Source organism: Petaurus breviceps, unplaced genomic scaffold, assembly GCF_028583685.1.
Source record: "Petaurus breviceps papuanus isolate PSGF00001 unplaced genomic scaffold, PetGlider_PUasm1.0 172, whole genome shotgun sequence".
Taxonomy (NCBI): Eukaryota; Metazoa; Chordata; class Mammalia; order Diprotodontia; family Petauridae; genus Petaurus; species Petaurus breviceps.
Window position 1 is genome coordinate 96,573 of NW_027185755.1, and position 14,916 is coordinate 111,488.

At 51.7% G+C, this 14,916-nt stretch overlaps 1 protein-coding gene across 2 annotated transcripts in view; it reads left to right on the top strand.

The window, feature by feature from the left end:
• The first annotated feature begins 715 nt into the window (after positions 1-715).
• NRTN (neurturin) overlaps positions 716-14,916 on the top strand; it is a 38,085-nt gene continuing 23,884 nt past the window's right edge. Inside the window, exons 1-2 of one of the 2 annotated variants that reach the window (XM_069083187.1) lie at positions 716-833; positions 1,770-1,950. The gene's annotated coding sequence lies outside the window, so the exon portion shown is untranslated. The remainder of the gene's footprint in view (positions 834-1,769; positions 1,951-14,916) is intronic. The other variant, XM_069083186.1, reaches the window with a different exon arrangement.

A 14,916-nucleotide genomic window follows, 5' to 3' on the forward strand; every position in this document is an offset into this window, starting at 1 on the left:
CAGGATGGTACCCGGCGGGCGATGTGCGGCTTTGGATCTTGACGAGCGGCAGTGTGCTCGCTCCTTATCCTTCTTGGGACCCCGCAGCTCCGATCCTCCGAGTCACCTGCTCCCGGAGCTGCCGGTGGCCTCAGTTCGGGCTGAGCCTCTGGCCCCAGAAGGCAGACGGTCGGGGGGGGCGGGCGTAAGGGAGGCGGGGCGGGGCGGGGCGGGGCCGCGGGAAACCCGACCCTCCCAGGCCCCCAGCAGCCCGGGCCGCCCCTGCTCCGCCCCCCGCGCGCTCGGAGCCTCCTGCGGCTGAGTCTCGCCGCCCCGGGGGAGCCGCAGAGCCGGGAGAGCGGGAGGGTGGGCGAGTCGGGCTAGAGGGAGCCCGAGCTCGAGCACGAACCTCAGCCGGCTAGCAAGGCAAGCCCTCGGCGCCGAGCCCACCGGCAGCCGCCGGCGGGACCCGACACAAGCCCCCGGCTGCCCCCGGGACCCCCGGCCCGAACCCCTGATCCGCCGTCGGGGAGCCGTCGCCTTCAGCTGCCCCGCTAGGAGAGCGCTTGGACATCGCCCGCCGTCTAGGACGTCTGAGGCCCCAGCCGTGTCCGCAGCTGGCCCCCGGGCCCGGGATGACCGGGGCTCGGGGCTGAGGCCGGCGCCGGAGCCGGGACTGGACGGGGCGGCCCCTTGGCCCCATGGGCCAGCCGGCCCAGCCCCCCCGCGGCCGCCCCCTCCGGGCCAGGCCGGGTGGGATGGAGCCACGGCGCTGCCCAGGGGTCCCCGGGGCTCGGCCGGGCTCGGGTGGCCGGGGCCGGCGCCTCTGAGGGACAGCGCGGCCCGGGAGCCAGGTAAGGACGCGCCCTCTCTCCCAGTCCTGCTTCCCTTTCCCCTCCCCGAAGCCTTGAGGAACGAGGAGACCTCCCGAAGAGGGCTGAGGTCTGGGCCGCTGTGCCAGGGAAGTGACCCGTCAGTGACAGGGGGAGAAGATCCGGCCGGGGAGCGGGCGGCTCCTGGGGGACGATTGGTCAGGGGAGTCAAGTACAAGAAGGAGGATTCGTCCGGAGATGGGGGTTCTGAGACAGTGGGAGTGAGGGGTGGGGTCTGTTCGGGATGGGTCAGTGTGTGACCAGAGGGACTTCTGCAGGTGGGAACTGAGGGGGCTGGCTGGAGGGTTAGTGGGAGAGTGTTGGGGTCAACAAGAGGGAGGGGGTCGGTCGGGGGAATGTGGGGAAGGGGATTGATAGCCTATGGATTGAGGACTGACTGGAAGGTCAGTGTGGGAAGAGGGGGATTACAGGGGTCTGGATTAGTGGGAGGGGAGGGGTCCTGGTGGAGAGGCTGAGAAAGCAAGGAGGGGGCCTGTGTGTGTGATGGGGGAATTTGGAGGGTTCGTAGGGACTCCCAGCGGAGAAGGGCCCCCAGTGATCTCCTGGGGTCTCAGCTCCTTAACGGGTGGGGGAGGGCTCTGGTAAGGGGTCCGCTGTCCTCCTCTGCCCCTCACTTTAGCCCGGCTTAGGGAGGCCAGTCCCTTCTGACCCTCTTGAGCAGTGAATGCCGCTGAGCTCCAGGGACTTCCCCTCCTGTCTCAGCCTGGTTCCCTCCACCACCACCTTGCCCACTCTCACCGCCGCCACCCCCACTCCCACTCCACCCCCTCCTGCCGGGCAGAGAAAACACAGTCCTTGTCCCTTTGTCCCCCCTCCCCGGGTGGGAAGGGGCTTGGTCGGGGGCAGCGGGGGGCCCCTTGGAGGTAGTGAGGGGTGGCCGCCTGCTCCCCTTCTCAGATACAGCTGTGGTGAAGTAAACATCTGTCAGCAGCCTGTTCCCAGCCACCAGCCTGCCTTCTTGCCTGATCACCCGGGGACACGGTGTCCTCCCCCCAGGGCGAGGCCCTCCCCCCCTCTCCTGGGGCACTGCAGCCAGAGGCCACGTGGGGGCACCAGCGAGTAGGAGAAGACAACTCTGGTGGGTCTGGGGTGGAGGGAGTGGGGGTGTTCGAAGGTGCTGTTGTCGGGCCTGGGAGGGAACGGTACCTGGTCTTTCCAGAAACTAGGGAAGCCAGGTGGAGGAGTGTGAGGCTTTAAACAAAACAGCAGCTCAGGAGATCTTTCCTAGTTTCCAAGATCTTCCTTTCACAGGCTCGTAGGGACCATTTAGACCAATATCCCTTCCCCTTCCCCACTCCTCCGAAACAACACACCTGTCATACCTGGTTTCAGTAAACCCAGGTAAAAACCAGGGGAAACCTAGGCCAAGAGAAGGGAGAGACTTCTCTAAGGACATAGAGCTAATAAGAAACAAAGTTAGAAAAGTATCTGGTGGGGAAGCAAGATATATAGAAGGGGGCTATAGCTTAAATTTTTTCTTTAAAAAGCTCTATTTTCAACTAATAAGGATTTAACCTTAAGACAGGAAGACTGAAAGAAGTGTATGGCCAGGGAGTCTACTAGTTAGGGATAATGGCCCATCTCAGTGTGTTTGTTTTCAAAGTAAGACTTAACCTTGTGCCTAGAATGCAGGGGCCAGTTCATACCAACTGGGCCAGCATTTGTCTACAAGGCTGGTTCAAGGCCTTGGAATCCCAGAGTGGAGGGAGGTGACAAGCCAGAGAAGGTACAAAGAGTTGTGGGGAGAGGAAGGGGACTAGGTGCTGAGACTCCTGAGGGTCTTCCCACTGTGGCCTGTCTGCCCAGTCCTGTCCTGTTGGAGATCACTTCACTTCCCTGGCCTTAGTGGCCCCATGAGCTTCATTGTGATATCCTAAAGGTCCCTGTGAAGGTGAGGACAGCTGGGATATAACGAGAATTGAGGCTAGAGAAACAGGACAGAGAAAATGAGAAGTTGAGACCTGGCCTTGATGGACTCAAACCCTCTAGACTGTCTCACTCTGAGATCCCCACATCCTTGGGACACAAGATTTCAGCTCTGGAAGGGACCTTAGGACATAAAGTATCTGAGCTGGGACAGGCTTCAGTGTAGCAGCTAATCTAACCCTCTTATTTTACAGATAAGTTTAAAAACTTAGCAAGATCAAAACTAGCCATGTGACCTTGGGCAAGTCACTTAACCCCAACTGCCCTCCAAAAAAAAAGCAAAAAAAAAAGACTTACCAAGATCCCAGAAGAAAGTAAGATCTGAACCCAAAATATCTATCCCTAAAAACTGGGCCTTTTCCATTATGCTGTGCTCCCTCCCTATGCCTTATCATAAGTGGGACTTCCCCTCTCTTCCTCATTGCTCCAGACAGCGTGTGTGATCTGCTTCATGATGGGAAGTTCCTAAACAAAAATCACAGCATTTCAGATTTGGAAGGGCCTCAGAGACCATCTGGTCCAACCCATACACCCCTCACCCCCAGATAAAATGCCTAATCTGTATGCCACTTTAATTTTTAGAAAGTATTTTGTTTATATGTATGTATATATGTGTACATATGTATATATGCACATACATATATGATATAATCTTACCTGCTCTTTGTCACAACAAGCCTGTGAATGAGATGATAATATTATTCCCATTTTGAAGATGAGGAAACTGAGGGTCAGATAGGTTAAATCCTTCTCCCAACTTACCCCATCCAGTCAGAGTCTATGGAAGGATTTGAACTCAGCTTTTAGTGGAGCCCCGCCCCCCATGTAGTTACCACCTCTCTACACAATACCTGACAAATTGTTTTTCTGGCCTCCAGTAAAGGGCAGCCCATCAGCTCTTGAGGTAACTCATTCCACTCTTGGGCTGCTTGGTTGGGAGTCTTTCCTGTGGCTTGACTTCTTTGGTTGTTAAGATGTACAACCACTTCCTAACAAAAACCCTCCAGAGGAGAAAACCATGACTCCCAAAGGAGAACAGCCTTGTTTAAAAGGTCACAAAGCAAGATACAGAACTAAGGATTCGAACTCAGGTCTTTTGACTCTAAAACCAACGCTCTTCCTCTATAATGCAAGCCTCTGACTCCAACCCTAGTACCCTTCCTCTGAGTCCAAGGCTCAAGGATAGGACTGAGTGGTAGATAGAGACATGCCTGCCTTTTACTATTACAAGGCTGATAACCTTAGATCCTAGGCTGAACTCAGCACAACTGGGCCTGGCCCAGAGCTCTCATACTATAGCCCACTCCTACCCTTGCATAAATGGTAGTGTGGTTGACAGAGTCCTGGATTTTAACTCAGAGCAATTGGGTTCAAATCTCAGTTCTGCCATTAGTTGCTGTGAGACCCTGGGTAAGTCTCTTGACTTTCCAATAGCATGTAAGCTTCTTGAGGGCAGGGGCTAATTCATTTATGTATTTATATCCCTGGCACCTAGCACCATGCCTATTAAGCACCATAGTAGATGCACTTGTGGTTTAAAGTCTCAGAATCCTCCCCTGTAAAATGGGGACATTAATACTTTCTACCTCAAAAAGTTGTTGGAAGAAGTGTGCTTTGTAAACTTTAATAAGCCCTAGAATTAGTGTCGTTTAGGGAAACTGGAGCCCAGAGAGGGCAAGGACCTTACCTGAGGTCACATAGCTAACAAGAGAAAGAGCATGAAGTATAGAATGCAAGTTACTATGGCTAGTGGGAGGCATTTGGGAACGGGCATTAGAATAACAGTGGGGGGGGGTCATGCTGGAGAGGAAGAGGAGGAGGAACCACAGTAATGGACAGAGGGCTTCTGCAAACCTCAAAGTATGTGCGTGTGCGTGTGTGCGTGCGTGCGTGCGTGCGTGTGTGTGTGTGTGTGTGTGTGTGTGTGTGGGTGGGTGGGTGGGTGGGTGTTGAGGAAATCAGGGAGGGCTTCTTGGAACACATGGGCCTTGAAGGATGGGAAGGTTCAGATATAGGAAGGGGACAGGGATGAGCAGGAAGGCATGAGATGATGGGAGAAAGCAGAGAGGAGAAAAGGAGATCTGGGAGTGGTGGAAGTGGCCCTTACAGGGAGATCCCATGGGATTGGGAGGTTAAAAGTCGTGTGGTCCGACCTCCTTGTTTTGCTGGGAGGAAAAAGACCCAGAGATGTCAGAGAGGCAGCATAAGGAGTACCAAGGACAAGCTGGGATTTCAACCCTGGCTAGGACAAACGCTCTTTTCACCCCACCAAACTGTCCTAAACTTACTGTTATCTTTGCAGTAAAAGGCCTGGATGCTTTTTTCTCCTAGACTGTAGAACCCTGGCACCGCCCCCCCCCAGTCAGGTTGTCCCTTGGAGAATGTATCATGGAATTCAGGTGCCTCATTTGACCCTTCTGGGCACCTGAAGGCCAGAGAGAAGAGGGAAAGGGGCTAGGCCAGAGTCAAAAAGCAAGCCGGGCAAAGATGAGTGCTGTTTGTTGAGGTGTCCCCACCCCAGGGCATGAGGATGGGATCCGATAGATTGAGAGATGAGATGATGTGGGGTGCAGGCCTAGGATGGTCACCTAGGGCCAATTTCTGGGGAGACCTTCCTCCTTCTCACTGCTCATGAGATCTGGCAATACGGCCTAATCCCAGAGTGCCAGGTGTTCCCAGGGGGAAGTGGCATTGGGCTAGAGGGGATGAGGTCACTCTGGGTCACCAAGGGGGTCTGAAGCCTGTAGGAGTCAAAGGATAGGGACTATAGGGACCTTTGAGGAGGTGGGTTCTGGGTCCCTAATAGAGTGACAGAATGCCAGAGTTGAGAAGTCCATAGAACATACAATGTCAGAACTGGAAAGACCTTAGAACGTGGAATGTCATAGCTGAAAGGGACCTTAGAACATAGAATGTTAGGGATTTGGGGATGTGGAATGTCAGAGCTTAGAAGGCTCATAGAACACAGAATTCCCATACCCCTTAAGGACAGGGTCAGTTTTTTTTTTTCTTTCCTTCTTTGTATCCCGTTGTACTTAGCACAATGCCTAACACAGAATTCCAGAGCTAAGAGGTACCTTAGAGATCATTTCATCTAAGCCCCTCATTTTACAGATGAAGGCCCAGAGAGGGGCAATAACTTACCTAAGGCCACACAGCTTATAAGTAGCAGCCTGTGACTGGGACTCAGGTCTTCCCTGCCCTCCGAGCTCAGATGCCCTTCTCATAGGCAGAAGGTCCCTTGGCAGGTGATTCCTACTGATCTGTCTTGTAGATCAGTTTTTCTGTCCATGGGCTCAGGACTCAACAGAAGTCAGGCTCTCAGGACAAATTCTCAGCCTCTAGACTTGACCTCTGGACCATTTCCTGAATTAAGGCTTAGGGGAAAAGGGGACGTGCTAAGGGTTCAGAGTACATGTAGATGTGGGTTCTTTAAGTTGACTGGAGTGTGTATGTAGATGGAACCTGAAGGAGAGATGGCAGGGTGGTCCAAGGGAAAGAGATCTAGGAGCTGGGAGCACTGGGTCCTTGGTCCAGCTCCACCACTGATTCCTTGTATTAGTTTAGGGGCGTCCCTTTCCCTCTCTGGGCCTCAGTTTCTCTGTCTGAGAAATGGAGGAATTAAACCAGAAAGGATGGGAAGGTCCCTTCCTCCTCTGGCATCTTAAGAATCTAAAATCTCCCTCTTCCCCCTCCCCAGGCTTCTAGAAAAGTCTCATTGGATTTAGAGCTGCAAGACCCTTTAATTTAGCCTCTTTCGTTTATAGATGAAGAGACCAGGGTCCAGAAGGAGAAGTGACTTGTCCCAGGTCACACTCATTAGTAAGCAGCAGAGCTTAAATTTGAACCCAGGTGTCCTGATTTCAAATCCAATGTTCCTCCCACCAGCTTCTTCTAATTGCCCTCCAGAGGAGTGATTCCCTGAAGCCCGGGGGGGGGGGGGGGGGGGAGACCCGGGATCCTACCTCCCCACCCTCGCCCTGGCAGGGCTCCGCCAGGCGGCTCAGCAGTGCCAGCCCCAATTAGGCTGATCCTGTCACCTCCCTCCGGCTCCCCTCCCCCGCCCCAGATGCTGCACTGGGCTGGTGCCAGGCCAAGGCAGCGTGGTCAAGGTGGGAACTTTATGGGGAGGCCCTGAGGAAATAAGTGGGGAGCAAGCCTAACTCCACCCCTCCACACTTACTCAATGCCAGGGACCCACTAGGTTTTTTCCACTCCACTTCACTCTATCTAACTCCTTCTACTCCCTCCCCCTCAGATTTCCACCCTCTCCAACCCCACTGCATTTGTGTCACTTGAGGCTGAGCAGAGACTGCTCAGAATCTTTGACTTAGATGCTCAGTTCTCAGAGAAGGAGTGGTTCTTAGAGACCCCCTAGATCAATCAACCCATTCATTTTTCAGAGGAGAGAACTGAGGCTGAGAAAGAGGGAAAAGGCCTGCCTCAGGTCACATAGTCACATTTCCTCTGACATCAAATTCAGTTCCCCTCCCATGAAGTAAGACTTTGGCTTACTCGGGTTCTAGAGCTGCAAAGGGACCTTAGAAGCTATTGAATCTCTCCCTCTTCCTCATTGTACAGAGGGAGAAACCTAGACTCTCAGGAGTAAGGTAATCACCCAAGTCATTGACAAAGCTTGACAAGAATCTAACTTGGGGGGTGGCTAGGTGGTGCAGTGAATAGAGCACCGGCTTTGGAGTCAGGAGGACCTGAGCTCAAATCCAGCCTCAGACACATAATACTTACTAGTTTTTGTGACCTTGGGCAAGTAACTTAACCCCAATTGCCTTGCCTTCCCCCACTCCAAACAAACAAACAAAAACAAAGAATCTGGCTTGGAACTCCAGCTTCCAGTTCTAGGCCTCTGGTATTCTGGAACACTGGTTTTGCAATCAGAAGAACTGTATTCCCATCCCAATACTACTTCAGAACTGTGTGACCTTGGACAAATCATTTCCCTTTCCTGGGTATTGGTTTCCTCATCTGTTAAATAAAGAAGCAGAACTAAATGATTTCTAAGGTACCTTCACCTCTAAATCTTAAGACTCGATGGCCTTCTCAATCCTACTTGGCTATTTGACCATTACCCTCTGTGTCTGGCTCTGTTATAATCCCTACCTACCCCACAATACCCCATTGGGGTGAGATAAAGGCTAGGTAATGGAGGGGAGCAAAAGTACCAAGTTATCCCACCCTTGGCTCCTGACAGCCAAAGTGGAATGAGCCCCTAAGGGGAGTGAGCTCCTGGTCACTTGCCCTATTTGAGTAGAGCCTTGGATGACATGTCGGTTTGGGGATAGATGCCCTTGGAGGTCTTGGTCGACTGAGATTCTGTAATTCTACGATCACTGTAATAACTCCCAGTGACCAGCTCACAGGGAGACTGACATAACCTACCAGTCTATACTAAACTCCCCTCCTTGCCCCCGAGTTGTTCCTAGCCTTACCCTCGGGGGGCATCCAGTTTAAGGGACACAGAGAAGGAATAGACCCAGGCTCTGCCTAAGGTGACATAAGACACTCAGAAACAAAGAACAAATGGGAATAAAAATGGAGGAAAAGAAAAGGTGAGTTTGAGCAAGTTCTCAGATTTATGATTCAGACAGTCTGTATACTCGATTGGAAGAGGATTTTGAAAACTTCCAGGGTAAGGTGGGGCTTGAGCCTCATCTGGATTGGGACGATCAGGCAAGGCTTACTGCAGAATGTTGGCCTTCTTGATGGGCCAAAGAGGAAAACCCTCTAAGGATCATCTGCTTCAACTACCTTATCTTACCCGAGGGGAAATGTCTCCCAGAGTGAAAGGACTTAGCCCAAAGTGTCTAAGTTACTGATTAAGATTGAGTGGGCTTAGAAGGATAGGAAAGAGTTGGAGAGCTGACAGGGGAGGGGGAGGGCATCACAGGAGGAGAAAACAGCTCCTGAGTGAAGGTTCATGGGTGGGAACAAGTCTAATGTACACAAGACAGTGAGGAGCCCAGCCTGGTTGCAGGTAGGGGGATGGGGCAGGATATAACATGGCAGGAGGGGTTAAATCTGGGGAGGGGGAGGGGAGATTGAGGTTAAACTATCAAGGGTCTTAAATCCAGGACTGAGTTTGGACTTGGTCAGGTGGGCAATTGGGAGTCACTAAATTTTCTTGAATAGAGGAGGGGACTGAATAAGAAAAGGGTTCAGTGACCAAATACAGGAGGGAGTGATGGGTGGTGGGAAAAGAAGGTAAAATTCTGGCTCTCTAGGAATGGGGTCTGGTGCCTTTGGGGGCAGTATGGTGCTGAGAGTACTGACCTGGGTTCTGCAACTAATGTATTGTGTGACCTCGGGCAAGTCACTTTTCCAGGGTCCTCAGTTTCCTAATGTGTACAATGAGGAATTTAGAAGAGATGACTTCTAAAGTCCATTGAAGTTCTGTATTCTCTGGTTATGTGGTTCCCCCTCTCCACTTTTCTCACTGCCCATGACCCCGTGTCACACCCCCACCCCAGTCCATACAGACTCTCAGGTTTTATCCCCAGCCTCATCTGAGGTAAGCCAGGACTCTGCCGTCTGGCCAGACCCCCCTTCCCCCATGCAGAGCGGCCCCCATGTGCCCAGCCCCAACAGACAGAGCATAGGAAACAGCTGGCCATCCAGATGTTCTTGGTTTTCTCCCCTGAATACTTGCATGTTCCTTGCTGTTCCTGTTGGGTTACCCTTTTCCTTTCTCTGTTCCCTGCCACCCTCCCCTAGCTGGCTCAGAGCTCCCTGTCCAAGCTAGTCCCCTTAGAGGGCTGAGGAAAGGGGGCTCTCCTTTGGGGAAGGACTGCAAAGGCAGAGGACTCTGAGTCTCTAGGAGAAAAGGAGGGAGAAAAGGGTGAAAGGAAGGATGGGGAGCAGAATGGCATTTTTGCCCCTAAGAAATTTTTCTTGTTGGTGAGGCTGTTTTTGCTGTAAAGGAGTGGCTCCTCATTGGCACGATGCTCAAGGGGAGTAGGCCCCCCATTAGTGAAGCTAGGTAGTCTAGTGGTAAGAGCGGTGTTAGAAGACCTGAGTTCAAGGCCTGACTGGTCCTGTGTGACCTTGGGAAAATCACTGTACCTGTCTGATGCTTTTTCTTCTCAGTCAGATCAGCATAATCTTTCTGGCAATACCTGCCTCTGAAGCTTTTTATGAGGCTCAGATAAGATCTCTGTAAACCAGACAGCCCCATAGAAATGTTGGTTGGTGTCCCCGATCATTGAGGAATCACTGAGGAATTCAGGAACATGGAAGGGCAGACTCTTGAACTCTCGGGTCTGGAAGGCCCCCTGAGGCCTGTGGGGGCCACTTGGGCCCTTCTGCTATTGCTCTGACAAGGGCTTGTCCAACCTCCGATGGAGGAGGCCGGAGGCAGGCGGCTCATTCCACTTTGGGACAGCTCGGACGCTTAGGAGGTTTTTCCTTACATGGAGCCCAAATCCACTTCTTGGCCACTCCCCTTATTCCCTCCATCAGGGCAGACCACGGCCCCTCTGTGACTTCTCCTCTTGTCTGTGTCTATTGCTTTTATTATTTTTGGACTTGGACCTGTGATTCCATCACTATAAGGGAGCTCCTGGTGGGAAAACTCCCTCCACCAATTCAGGTCAGCACCCCCTCACAACTTAAAAGTCTTAGAGAGTTGTCTGGGGGACCTAGGGAGGTTATTAAATGACTTGTCCAGGGTCACACAGCCTGCAAACATCTGGAACCCAGGTTGTCTGGACCTCAAAGCTGGCTGGTCTTTCTGCTGTGCCTCATTACCTTTTATTAATAATGGAAATCGACAGTTCTAACCTCTTTCTTGTCTCTCTCAGGCCTCCTGCTCCCCCCCCCCCACAAACAACTTGATTTCTTCAAGCCTTTCTTTATCTACCTATAAAATGGGAATGCCAAGGGGACCTTGTGTCTCTGGGTGAGGGACTTGGTCCCTGGGGGCTGAAGCTTCTCGATTCATCCATTAACAAGACGTTAACTCCTCCTGCCCCCAGATACCCCAGGCTTGAGGAAAGGAAAAGATGATGGTTTCCAAAGGGCCAGAGTCAATGGCAGAGCCAGGACTCTGCCCATAGGACTGGAGGGGACCTCAGAGGATTTCTTTTTTTGGGCAGCAGAACTGAGGCCCTGCAGGGAGGAGGTGCTCTAGAGAAGTCATTCCTTCTGGAGCTACTTTGTCTTTATCCCTCAAAGGAAGGGGTTGTATTGGGAGGATCTTGTGGCCGGGAAGCCACCTTGGTCCTCTAGGTCCTCAAGGACGGCCCTTTGACTGAATCCAAACTTCACAGAACAAATCCCCTTCATAAAAGGATTTGTTCTGTAAAACTTGGGCTCAGTCAAAAGGCCACACCCCAGGACCTAGAGGGCCACATGTGGCCTCTGATCATTCCTTGGGTCCTTCTGGCTTGAAATCTTTTTACCCTCTGGTTCCACTTAGGACCCGTCCAGAGCAGTGTAGATAGTGTAAGGGGGGCATTCTGGTAGATCTGGAGGAGCGATTGATTTGGAATCCAAGGACCAAGGACTGAAACCCTGCTATGTGTGACTTTGGGCAAGTTAGCTTCCTTCCTACAGGCCCTACATGAGGAGGACGGGTAGTCTCTACCAGTGCCAGGCTTGCCCATGGCTATACTATGAGTCGATGGCAGAGTTGGGGCTCAGACCCAGGCAAGGTGTGCTGGTAAATGTTTAACAACTGGCTTCCAAAAAAAAAAAAAAGTAACCGGGTCCCTTTGTAGTTTAATCTGCACTAACATTTTCTTTATCACCTTCTTAAATCTAGATAATCAACAAAACAACAAATCAAGCCCTGATTTATAGCCTTTGATGATTTTCCAAGGTGCCAATGCTCAGACTGAAAATTTAACCACCAGCTTTCTGGGTTCAGTACAGCTCTGAGCCCAGGACCCCTAACTTCCAGTCCAGTGTTATCTCCCATTATAAGAGACTGTCTCTTATGACAGAACATCTCTAGAACCCATAAACTCAGAAAGCAAGATCCCAGCCTGGAGGTGGCTGGACTGGTGCAGCCCGGGTGAGCTGGAGGGGTATTTGGGTGAAGAGAAGAGGAACACAATGAGTCTGGGGGCTTTTGTCCAGTCATTTCCAGCCGTGTCCTACTCTTGGTGACCCATCTGGGGTTTTCTTGGCCCTGCAGAACAGACTGGCTGCAGAGATGTGAGGCTGAGGGGGCGGAAGGGGTTGGGGAGCACTGGCCAGGATGCCTTCTTTGAAATTAGCCAGGCAGGGGCAATGAGACTGTCAGGCTTGGGGCCATGGCTTGCTAAGCATCGTTTTAGTCTCTGTTTCCTCATCGTAAAATGTGGGCATTGGATGAGAAGGTTGCTAAGGTTCGATTCCAGCTCCAAATCCTGTGATCCGTAAATGTCTCGCAGGTCACCCTAGTTCTTGGCCCCATTTCCTAAAAAGAATGAAAAAGGAAGCTATCTGGACCCTGGGGCTGACAAAGAGGGGGCAGTATGGTAATGGGAAAAGATCATGAACCTTGAAACCAGATCTGTGTTTGGTGTCTGGTTCTGTGTAACCCTCAGCAAGCCTTTTAATCTCTCTGAGCCTCAGTTTTTTCCTCTGTAAAATGGGCACAATAATTGTACCTACTCTCTTCATCTCTCAGGTAGTTGTGAGGAAGAGAAGAGAAAATGGATGAATATCCATTATAACAAGATCTAAGTGAAAGAGGCGCTGTATAAGTGCCAGCCGTTGTCACATAAAAAGCCATGGGAGACCCAAACCAGGCCATTAGAAACTGAGCCCTTAATTCAGACTCAAAAGGCTAGAAGCACTTAGAAGGAGAGGTGCTTACAGAGCTGGTCTGTGTGGTCAGGACAAGGCTACCTGGAGGAGGTGGCTGTGAGGGGGATCTTGAAGGACAGTCGTGGCCTGATCACCTCAGGCTTTCTTAGGACTCTGAATGAACACTGTCTGGAATGAGAGCCTGGTCTCCCCCAGTGTAAGGCCTGGTTATGCCAAGACGAATACATTGGAAGGAGTATGGGGTTTGGAATCAGGGACCCAAGGTTCAAATCCCAGTTTACCATCCCAGTGACCTTATGTCAGTCCCTTGATCTCTCTAGGCCTCATTTTCCTTATCTGTAAAATGGGGTGATTAGCCTCTGAGGTATCTCCAGCTTGGTTCTATGATCCCCAAGGGCAAAACCCTAATCTCCTCCTCCTCTGGCTCCCCTAGATTAACCCCCTGAGGGCAGGGCCCAGACTGGCTTCCTGTTCCCTTTCCTTCTCCAGGTTGACAAAGTCCTGGTCTAGGCACACAGAGGTCTTCAAGATAGATATATTGAAAGGCATTGAGGAAGAAGGAATATGAATACAACCTCAGACCAGCTCTGCTCAGCTAGGGATGCCCCATTCATGCCACCATTTGGGGCTCCCATGCTTTGAAGGGAAGAAAAACGTCCCAGGGCAGGAGCACACATGGCCTCTACTGAAACTGGACAGGATACTCCATGTGGGAGCGCCCCTCCCAGGCTGTCCCTGGACTCAGCCCTGGGCTGGGGCATCTGCCTGATGGGCTGCTAAAGCTGGTACCCCTGGCTGGCACCCCCAGAACTCTGTCAGTCTCTCCACATCCAAACCTCAGGGACCCTTGGGCCAGGGCAGGTGCCCACAGAGGTGCATTCCCTGAGGACAGGGAAAGTTCCCATCCCACTGCCAACAGCAGAGTGCTGCCCAGAAGGGGACGCCTGTTTTCTCTCAGGCCAGATTCTTGGAGGCAGATGGGGAGACCAGAGAGAGTTCCCCCAGACTCAGTGGGCTCCTCTTCCATTCACCAGTGGGGCTGGGAGCTGCTGGGGGTGGCTGAGATGGTTAGATGCTGAGCTCTGGGGCCTTGGCTTATCTCAGAACGGGCAGGCTGGTGGGGCTGTTGTTGGCATTTGTTGGGCATCTTTCCATGGGACTAATGATGCCTGCAGGTGCTGGCAAGGGAGGTAATGAGCAGTTCTGGCTGCCCCTGCATGCCCTGCCTGACTCACGGAGCAGGGACTCCCACAGGCTCATTCCCCTCTGTTCTGAGGACGGAGTCAGGGCCTAAGACAGAGCACACCTGCCATCTCCTCTCAAACTGATCAGTCAATCATTCAGCAAGCGTTCATTAAGTGCCTACTATGTTCCACTCACTGTGCTCAGTCCTGGGGATGCAAACAGAAAAGGAGCAACAGTCCCTGCCCATTTCAACAAGGGAAATCACCCGGCAGACGTATAAGCAAACACAAAATATCAAGAAGGAAAAATGAAGTAATTGGGGGGAAGCAGCTGGAAAAGGTGGGAGTCAGAAAAGGCTTCATGTAGGAAGTAGACCCTAAACTGAGCTTTCTAAGAAGCTCAGGATATTAAGAGGCAGAGACGAAGAAGGAAGGCATTCCAGGCATGGGGGACAGCCTGTGCAAAGGCATGGGGCTGGGAGACCAATTATGTATGTGAAACCACCAGAAGGCCAGTTTGGCCAGACCATAGTAGGTACACAACAATGATGTCAAACTTTGGAGCCAGGTTGTGAAGGGATTTAAATGGCAAATAATGGAGTTTGTATTTGATGCCAGAGGCCATCTACAGAACCACTGGAGTTTATTGAGTAGGGGAGTGGCACATAGGAAAATGACTGGCAGCTGGGAAGAGAATGGATATGAGAAGGAAGAGAGAGATTAGAGGCAGGGGAACCAACTAGAAGACTGTTGGAGTGGTCCACTTGAGAGGTGATGGGTCTGTCTGTGTGAGTGGAGGAAGAGAGGGAGGGAAGAAGAAAGAAGGAGAAAGGGATGGAGGGAGAAATAGAGGAAGGAAGAAAGGAAGGAAGGAAGGAAGGAAAGAAAGAAAGAAAGAAAGAAAGAAAGAAAGAAAGAAAGAAAGAAAGAAAGAAAGAAAGAAAGAAAGAAAGAAAGAGAGGAAGGGAGGGAGGGAGGAAGGAAGAAAGAAAGAAAGAAAAGAAGGAAGGGGGGGGTGACTAGGTGGCACAGTGAGTAGAGCCAGCCCTGGAGCCAGGAGGACCTGAGTTTGGATCTGGACTCAGACACTTAACACACACACACAAAACCTAGCTGTGTGACCTTGGGCAAGTTACTTAACCCCAATTGCCCTCCAAAAAGCAAAA